Source organism: Natrix helvetica (genome assembly GCF_964273705.1).
Source record: "Natrix helvetica genome assembly, chromosome: 5".
NCBI lineage: Eukaryota > Metazoa > Chordata > Lepidosauria > Squamata > Natricidae > Natrix > Natrix helvetica.
Genome location: NC_138551.1, coordinates 112,001,093 through 112,011,728, shown reverse-complemented (window position 1 = coordinate 112,011,728; position 10,636 = coordinate 112,001,093).

Sequence of the window (10,636 nt, the reverse complement as noted above, 5' to 3'; positions counted from 1 at the left end):
AGCTCAGTTTCGAACAACATGCATATGTTAGTGGTGTCCTCAGTCGGGGAAGCTAAAAAACCACTCCATTCGCTGATCTGAGCTTTCCCTGAGGAGTTACACCAAAGCTAATATCAGAATTGGCAAAAGAGCCCAATTCAGCCAGAAACGTAACTTTTGACCCAGAACTCAGTTGCGAACCACATGCATATGTTAGTGGTGTCCTGAGTCGGGGAAGCTAAAAAACGACATCATTCGCTGATCTGAGCTTTCCCTGAGGAGATACACCATAGCTAATATCAGAATTGGTAAAAGAGCCCAATTCAGCCAGAAATCTAACTTTTGACCCAGAGCTCAGTTTCGAACCACATGCATATGTTAGTGGTGTCCTGAGTCGGGGAAGCTAAAAAAACAACTCCATTCGCTGATCTGAGCTTTCCCTGAGGAGTTACACCAGCTAATATCAGAATTGGCAAAAGAGCCCAATTCAGCCAGAAACGTAACTTTTGACCCAGAGCTCAGTTGCGAACCACATGCATATGTTAGTGGTGTCCTGAGTCGGGGAAGCTAAAAAAACCACTCCATTCGCTGATCTGAGCTTTCCCTGAGGAGATACACCATAGCTGATATCAGAATTGGCAAAAGAGCCCAATTCAGCCAGAAATGTATCTTTTCACCCAGAGCTTAGTTTCGAACCACATGCATATGTTAGTGGTGTCCTGAGTCGGGGAAGCTAAAGAACCACTCCATTCGCTAATCTGAGCTTTCCCTGAGGAGTTACACCAAAGCTAATATCAGAATTGACAAAAGAGCCCAATTCAGCCAGAAAACTAACTTTTGACCCAGAGCTCAGTTTCGAACCACATGCATATGTTAGTGGTGTCCTGAGTCGGGGAATCTAAAAAACGACTCCATTCGCTGATCTGAGCTTTCCCTGAGGAGATACACCAAAGCTGATATCATAAATGGGAAAAGAGACCAATTCAGCTAGAAATGTAACTTTTGACCCAGAGCTCAGTTTCGAACCACATGCATATGTTAGTGGTGTCCTCAGTCGGGGAAGCTAAAAAACCACTCCATTCGCTGATCTGAGCTTTCCCTGAGGAGTTACACCAAAGCTAATATCAGAATTGGCAAAAGAGCCCAATTCAGCCAGAAACGTAACTTTTGACCCAGAACTCAGTTACGAACAACATGCATATGTTAGTGGTGTCCTGAGTCAGGGAAGCTAAAAAACGACATCATTCGCTGATCTGAGCTTTCCCTGAGGAGATACACCATAGCTGATATCAGAATTGGCAAAAGAGCCCAATTCAGCCAGAAACGTAACTTTTGACCCAGAGCTCAGTTTGGAAGCACATGCAAATGTTAGTGGTGTCCTGAGTCGGGGAAGCTAAAAAAACGACTCCATTCGCTGATCTGAGCTTTCCCTGAGGAGATATACCAAAGCTGATATCATAATTGGCAAAAGAGCCCAATTCAGCCAGAAATGTAACTTTTGACCCAGAGCTCAGTTTCGAACAACATGCATATGTTAGTGGTGTCCTCAGTCGGGGAAGCTAAAAAACCACTCCATTCGCTGATCTGAGCTTTCCCTGAGGAGTTACACCAAAGCTAATATCAGAATTGGCAAAAGAGCCCAATTCAGCCAGAAACGTAACTTTTGACCCAGAACTCAGTTGCGAACCACATGCATATGTTAGTGGTGTCCTGAGTCGGGGAAGCTAAAAAACGACATCATTCGCTGATCTGAGCTTTCCCTGAGGAGATACACCATAGCTAATATCAGAATTGGTAAAAGAGCCCAATTCAGCCAGAAATCTAACTTTTGACCCAGAGCTCAGTTTCGAACCACATGCATATGTTAGTGGTGTCCTGAGTCGGGGAAGCTAAAAAAACAACTCCATTCGCTGATCTGAGCTTTCCCTGAGGAGTTACACCAGCTAATATCAGAATTGGCAAAAGAGCCCAATTCAGCCAGAAACGTAACTTTTGACCCAGAGCTCAGTTGCGAACCACATGCATATGTTAGTGGTGTCCTGAGTCGGGGAAGCTAAAAAAACCACTCCATTCGCTGATCTGAGCTTTCCCTGAGGAGATACACCATAGCTGATATCAGAATTGGCAAAAGAGCCCAATTCAGCCAGAAATGTATCTTTTCACCCAGAGCTCAGTTTCGAACCACATGCATATGTTAGTGGTGTCCTGAGTCGGGGAAGCTAAAGAACCACTCCATTCGCTAATCTGAGCTTTCCCTGAGGAGTTACACCAAAGCTAATATCAGAATTGACAAAAGAGCCCAATTCAGCCAGAAAACTAACTTTTGACCCAGAGCTCAGTTTCGAACCACATGCATATGTTAGTGGTGTCCTGAGTCGGGGAATCTAAAAAACGACTCCATTCGCTGATCTGAGCTTTCCCTGAGGAGATACACCAAAGCTGATATCATAAATGGGAAAAGAGACCAATTCAGCTAGAAATGTAACTTTTGACCCAGAGCTCAGTTTCGAACCACATGCATATGTTAGTGGTGTCCTCAGTCGGGGAAGCTAAAAAACCACTCCATTCGCTGATCTGAGCTTTCCCTGAGGAGTTACACCAAAGCTAATATCAGAATTGGCAAAAGAGCCCAATTCAGCCAGAAACGTAACTTTTGACCCAGAACTCAGTTACGAACAACATGCATATGTTAGTGGTGTCCTGAGTCAGGGAAGCTAAAAAACGACATCATTCGCTGATCTGAGCTTTCCCAGAGGAGATACACCATAGCTAATATCAGAATTGGCAAAAGAGCCCAATTCAGCCAGAAAACTAACTTTTGACCCAGAGCTCAGTTTCGAACCACATGCATATGTTAGTGGTGTCCTGAGTCGGGGAAGCTAAAAAAACGACTCCATTCGCTGATCTGAGCTTTCCCTGAGGAGTTACACCAGCTAATATCAGAATTGGCAAAAGAGCCCAATTCAGCCAGAAACGTAACTTTTGACCTAGAGCTCAGTTGCGAACCACATGTATATGTTAGTGGTGTCCTGAGTCGGGGAAGATAAAAAAACCACTCCATTCGCTGATCTGAGCTTTCCCTGAGGAGATACACCATAGCTGATATCAGAATTGGCAAAAGAGCCCAATTCAGCCAGAAATGTATCTTTTCACCCAGAGCTCAGTTTCGAACCACATGCATATGTTAGTGGTGTCCTCAGTGGGGGAAGCTAAAAAACCTCTCCATTCGCTGATCTGAGCTTTCCCTGAGGAGTTACACCAAAGCTAATATCAGAATTAGCAAAAGAGCCCAATTCAGCCAGAAACGTAACTTTTGACCCAGAACTCAGTTGCGAACCACATGCATATGTTAGTGGTGTCCTGAGTCGGGGAAGCTAAAAAACGACTCCATTCGCTGATCTGAGCTTTCCCTGAGGAGATACACCAAAGCTGATATCATAAATGGGAAAAGAGACCAATTCAGCTAGAAATGTAACTTTTGACCCAGAGCTCAGTTTCGAACCACATGCATATGTTAGTGGTGTCCTCAGTCGGGGAAGCTAAAAAACCACTCCATTCGCTGATCTGAGCTTTCCCTGAGGAGTTACACCAAAGCTAATATCAGAATTGGCAAAAGAGCCCAATTCAGCCAGAAACGTAACTTTTGACCCAGAACTCAGTTACGAACAACATGCATATGTTAGTGGTGTCCTGAGTCAAGGAAGCTAAAAAATGACATCATTCGCTCATCTGAGCTTTCCCAGAGGAGATACACCATAGCTAATATCAGAATTGGCAAAAGAGCCCAATTCAGCCAGAAAACTAACTTTTGACCCAGAGCTCAGTTTCGAACCACATGCATATGTTAGTGGTGTCCTGAGTCGGGGAAGCTAAAAAACGACTCCATTCGCTGATCTGAGCTTTCCCTGAGGAGATACACCAAAGCTGATATCATAATTGGCAAAAGAGACCAATTCAGCCAGAAATGTAACTTTTGACCCAGAGCTCAGTTGCGAACAACATGAATATGTTAGTGGTGTCCTAAGTCGGGGAAGCTAAAAAACCACTCCATTCACTGATCTGAGCTTTCCCTGAGGAGTTACACCAAAGCTAATATCAGAATTGGCAAAAGAGCCCAATTCAGCCAGAAACGTAACTTTTGACCCAGAACTCAGTTACGAACAACATGCATATGTTAGTGGTGTCCTGAGTCAGGGAAGCTAAAAAACGACATCATTCGCTGATCTGAGCTTTCCCTGAGGAGATACACCATAGCTGATATCAGAATTGGCAAAAGAGCCCAATTCAGCCAGAAACGTAACTTTTGACCCAGAGCTCAGTTTGGAAGCACATGCAAATGTTAGTGGTGTCCTGAGTCGGGGAAGCTAAAAAAACGACTCCATTCGCTGATCTGAGCTTTCCCTGAGGAGATATACCAAAGCTGATATCATAATTGGCAAAAGAGCCCAATTCAGCCAGAAATGTAACTTTTGACCCAGAGCTCAGTTTCGAACAACATGCATATGTTAGTGGTGTCCTCAGTCGGGGAAGCTAAAAAACCACTCCATTCGCTGATCTGAGCTTTCCCTGAGGAGTTACACCAAAGCTAATATCAGAATTGGCAAAAGAGCCCAATTCAGCCAGAAACGTAACTTTTGACCCAGAACTCAGTTACAAACAACATGCATATGTTAGTGGTGTCCTGAGTCGGGGAAGCTAAAAAACGACATCATTCGCTGATCTGAGCTTTCCCTGAGGAGATACACCATAGCTGATATCAGAATTGGCAAAAGAGCCCAATTCAGCCAGAAACGTAACTTTTGACCCAGAGCTCAGTTTGGAAGCACATGCAAATGTTAGTGGTGTCCTGAGTCGGGGAAGCTAAAAAAACGACTCCATTCGCTGATCTGAGCTTTCCCTGAGGAGATATACCAAAGCTGATATTATAATTGGCAAAAGAGCCCAATTCAGCCAGAAATGTAACTTTTGACCCAGAGCTCAGTTTCGAACAACATGCATATGTTAGTGGTGTCCTCAGTCGGGGAAGCTAAAAAACCACTCCATTCGCTGATCTGAGCTTTCCCTGAGGAGTTACACCAAAGCTAATATCAGAATTGGCAAAAGAGCCCAATTCAGCCAGAAACGTAACTTTTGACCCAGAACTCAGTTGCGAACCACATGCATATGTTAGTGGTGTCCTGAGTCGGGGAAGCTAAAAAACGACATCATTCGCTGATCTGAGCTTTCCCTGAGGAGATACACCATAGCTAATATCAGAATTGGTAAAAGAGCCCAATTCAGCCAGAAATCTAACTTTTGACCCAGAGCTCAGTTTCGAACCACATGCATATGTTAGTGGTGTCCTGAGTCGGGGAAGCTAAAAAAACAACTCCATTCGCTGATCTGAGCTTTCCCTAAGGAGTTACACCAGCTAATATCAGAATTGGCAAAAGAGCCCAATTCAGCCAGAAACGTAACTTTTGACCCAGAGCTCAGTTGCGAACCACATGCATATGTTAGTGGTGTCCTGAGTCGGGGAAGCTAAAAAAACCACTCCATTCGCTGATCTGAGCTTTCCCTGAGGAGATACACCATAGCTGATATCAGAATTGGCAAAAGAGCCCAATTCAGCCAGAAATGTATCTTTTCACCCAGAGCTCAGTTTCGAACCACATGCATATGTTAGTGGTGTCCTGAGTCGGGGAAGCTAAAGAACCACTCCATTCGCTAATCTGAGCTTTCCCTGAGGAGTTACACCAAAGCTAATATCAGAATTGACAAAAGAGCCCAATTCAGCCAGAAAACTAACTTTTGACCCAGAGCTCAGTTTCGAACCACATGCATATGTTAGTGGTGTCCTGAGTCGGGGAATCTAAAAAACGACTCCATTCGCTGATCTGAGCTTTCCCTGAGGAGATACACCAAAGCTGATATCATAAATGGGAAAAGAGACCAATTCAGCTAGAAATGTAACTTTTGACCCAGAGCTCAGTTTCGAACCACATGCATATGTTAGTGGTGTCCTCAGTCGGGGAAGCTAAAAAACCACTCCATTCGCTGATCTGAGCTTTCCCTGAGGAGATACACCAAAGCTGATATCATAAATGGGAAAAGAGACCAATTCAGCTAGAAATGTAACTTTTGACCCAGAGCTCAGTTTCGAACCACATGCATATGTTAGTGGTGTCCTCAGTCGGGGAAGCTAAAAAACCACTCCATTCGCTGATCTGAGCTTTCCCTGAGGAGTTACACCAAAGCTAATATCAGAATTGGCAAAAGAGCCCAATTCAGCCAGAAACGTAACTTTTGACCCAGAACTCAGTTACGAACAACGTGCATATGTTAGTGGTGTCCTGAGTCAAGGAAGCTAAAAAATGACATCATTCGCTGATCTGAGCTTTCCCAGAGGAGATACACCATAGCTAATATCAGAATTGGCAAAAGAGCCCAATTCAGCCAGAAAACTAACTTTTGACCCAGAGCTCAGTTTCGAACCACATGCATATGTTAGTGGTGTCCTGAGTCGGGGAAGCTAAAAAACGACTCCATTCGCTGATCTGAGCTTTCCCTGAGGAGATACACCAAAGCTGATATCATAATTGGCAAAAGAGACCAATTCAGCCAGAAATGTAACTTTTGACCCAGAGCTCAGTTGCGAACAACATGAATATGTTAGTGGTGTCCTAAGTCGGGGAAGCTAAAAAACCACTCCATTCACTGATCTGAGCTTTCCCTGAGGAGTTACACCAAAGCTAATATCAGAATTGGCAAAAGAGCCCAATTCAGCCAGAAACGTAACTTTTGACCCAGAACTCAGTTACGAACAACATGCATATGTTAGTGGTGTCCTGAGTCAGGGAAGCTAAAAAACGACTCCATTCGCTGATCTGAGCTTTCCCTGAGGAGATACACCAAAGCTGATATCATAATTGGCAAAAGAGACCAATTCAGCCAGAAATGTAACTTTTGACCCAGAGCTCAGTTGCGAACAACATGAATATGTTAGTGGTGTCCTAAGTCGGGGAAGCTAAAAAACCACTCCATTCACTGATCTGAGCTTTCCCTGAGGAGTTACACCAAAGCTAATATCAGAATTGGCAAAAGAGCCCAATTCAGCCAGAAACGTAACTTTTGACCCAGAACTCAGTTACGAACAACATGCATATGTTAGTGGTGTCCTGAGTCGGGGAAGCTAAAAAACGACATCATTCGCTGATCTGAGCTTTCCCTGAGGAGATACACCATAGCTGATATCAGAATTGGCAAAAGAGCCCAATTCAGCCAGAAACGTAACTTTTGACCCAGAGCTCAGTTTGGAAGCACATGCAAATGTTAGTGGTGTCCTGAGTCGGGGAAGCTAAAAAAACGACTCCATTCGCTGATCTGAGCTTTCCCTGAGGAGATATACCAAAGCTGATATCATAATTGGCAAAAGAGCCCAATTCAGCCAGAAATGTAACTTTTGACCCAGAGCTCAGTTTCGAACAACATGCATATGTTAGTGGTGTCCTCAGTCGGGGAAGCTAAAAAACCACTCCATTCGCTGATCTGAGCTTTCCCTGAGGAGTTACACCAAAGCTAATATCAGAATTGGCAAAAGAGCCCAATTCAGCCAGAAAGGTAACTTTTGACCCAGAGCTCAGTTTCGAACCACATGCATATGTTAGTGGTGTCCTGAGTCGGGGAAGCTAAAAAACCACTCCATTCACTGATCTGAGCTTTCCCTGAGGAGTTACACCAAAGCTAATATCAGAATTGGCAAAAGAGCCCAATTCAGCCAGAAACGTAACTTTTGACCCAGAACTCAGTTACGAACAACATGCATATGTTAGTGGTGTCCTGAGTCAGGGAAGCTAAAAAACGACTCCATTCGCTGATCTGAGCTTTCCCTGAGGAGATACACCAAAGCTGATATCATAATTGGCAAAAGAGACCAATTCAGCCAGAAATGTAACTTTTGACCCAGAGCTCAGTTGCGAACAACATGAATATGTTAGTGGTGTCCTAAGTCGGGGAAGCTAAAAAACCACTCCATTCACTGATCTGAGCTTTCCCTGAGGAGTTACACCAAAGCTAATATCAGAATTGGCAAAAGAGCCCAATTCAGCCAGAAACGTAACTTTTGACCCAGAACTCAGTTACGAACAACATGCATATGTTAGTGGTGTCCTGAGTCAGGGAAGCTAAAAAACGACATCATTCGCTGATCTGAGCTTTCCCTGAGGAGATACACCATAGCTAATATCAGAATTGGTAAAAGAGCCCAATTCAGCCAGAAATCTAACTTTTGACCCAGAGCTCAGTTTCGAACCACATGCATATGTTAGTGGTGTCCTGAGTCGGGGAAGCTAAAAAAACAACTCCATTCGCTGATCTGAGCTTTCCCTGAGGAGTTACACCAGCTAATATCAGAATTGGCAAAAGAGCCCAATTCAGCCAGAAACGTAACTTTTGACCCAGAGCTCAGTTGCGAACCACATGCATATGTTAGTGGTGTCCTGAGTCGGGGAAGCTAAAAAAACCACTCCATTCGCTGATCTGAGCTTTCCCTGAGGAGATACACCATAGCTGATATCAGAATTGGCAAAAGAGCCCAATTCAGCCAGAAATGTATCTTTTCACCCAGAGCTCAGTTTCGAACCACATGCATATGTTAGTGGTGTCCTGAGTCGGGGAAGCTAAAGAACCACTCCATTCGCTAATCTGAGCTTTCCCTGAGGAGTTACACCAAAGCTAATATCAGAATTGACAAAAGAGCCCAATTCAGCCAGAAAACTAACTTTTGACCCAGAGCTCAGTTTCGAACCACATGCATATGTTAGTGGTGTCCTGAGTCGGGGAATCTAAAAAACGACTCCATTCGCTGATCTGAGCTTTCCCTGAGGAGATACACCAAAGCTGATATCATAAATGGGAAAAGAGACCAATTCAGCTAGAAATGTAACTTTTGACCCAGAGCTCAGTTTCGAACCACATGCATATGTTAGTGGTGTCCTCAGTCGGGGAAGCTAAAAAACCACTCCATTCGCTGATCTGAGCTTTCCCTGAGGAGATACACCAAAGCTGATATCATAAATGGGAAAAGAGACCAATTCAGCTAGAAATGTAACTTTTGACCCAGAGCTCAGTTTCGAACCACATGCATATGTTAGTGGTGTCCTCAGTCGGGGAAGCTAAAAAACCACTCCATTCGCTGATCTGAGCTTTCCCTGAGGAGTTACACCAAAGCTAATATCAGAATTGGCAAAAGAGCCCAATTCAGCCAGAAACGTAACTTTTGACCCAGAACTCAGTTACGAACAACGTGCATATGTTAGTGGTGTCCTGAGTCAAGGAAGCTAAAAAATGACATCATTCGCTGATCTGAGCTTTCCCAGAGGAGATACACCATAGCTAATATCAGAATTGGCAAAAGAGCCCAATTCAGCCAGAAAACTAACTTTTGACCCAGAGCTCAGTTTCGAACCACATGCATATGTTAGTGGTGTCCTGAGTCGGGGAAGCTAAAAAACGACTCCATTCGCTGATCTGAGCTTTCCCTGAGGAGATACACCAAAGCTGATATCATAATTGGCAAAAGAGACCAATTCAGCCAGAAATGTAACTTTTGACCCAGAGCTCAGTTGCGAACAACATGAATATGTTAGTGGTGTCCTAAGTCGGGGAAGCTAAAAAACCACTCCATTCACTGATCTGAGCTTTCCCTGAGGAGTTACACCAAAGCTAATATCAGAATTGGCAAAAGAGCCCAATTCAGCCAGAAACGTAACTTTTGACCCAGAACTCAGTTACGAACAACATGCATATGTTAGTGGTGTCCTGAGTCAGGGAAGCTAAAAAACGACTCCATTCGCTGATCTGAGCTTTCCCTGAGGAGATACACCAAAGCTGATATCATAATTGGCAAAAGAGACCAATTCAGCCAGAAATGTAACTTTTGACCCAGAGCTCAGTTGCGAACAACATGAATATGTTAGTGGTGTCCTAAGTCGGGGAAGCTAAAAAACCACTCCATTCACTGATCTGAGCTTTCCCTGAGGAGTTACACCAAAGCTAATATCAGAATTGGCAAAAGAGCCCAATTCAGCCAGAAACGTAACTTTTGACCCAGAACTCAGTTACGAACAACATGCATATGTTAGTGGTGTCCTGAGTCAGGGAAGCTAAAAAACGACATCATTCGCTGATCTGAGCTTTCCCTGAGGAGATACACCATAGCTGATATCAGAATTGGCAAAAGAGCCCAATTCAGCCAGAAACGTAACTTTTGACCCAGAGCTCAGTTTGGAAGCACATGCAAATGTTAGTGGTGTCCTGAGTCAGGGAAGCTAAAAAACGACTCCATTCGCTGATCTGAGCTTTCCCTGAGGAGATACACCAAAGCTGATATCATAATTGGCAAAAGAGACCAATTCAGCCAGAAATGTAACTTTTGACCCAGAGCTCAGTTGCGAACAACATGAATATGTTAGTGGTGTCCTAAGTCGGGGAAGCTAAAAAACCACTCCATTCACTGATCTGAGCTTTCCCTGAGGAGTTACACCAAAGCTAATATCAGAATTGGCAAAAGAGCCCAATTCAGCCAGAAACGTAACTTTTGACCCAGAACTCAGTTACGAACAACATGCATATGTTAGTGGTGTCCTGAGTCAGGGAAGCTAAAAAACGACATCATTCG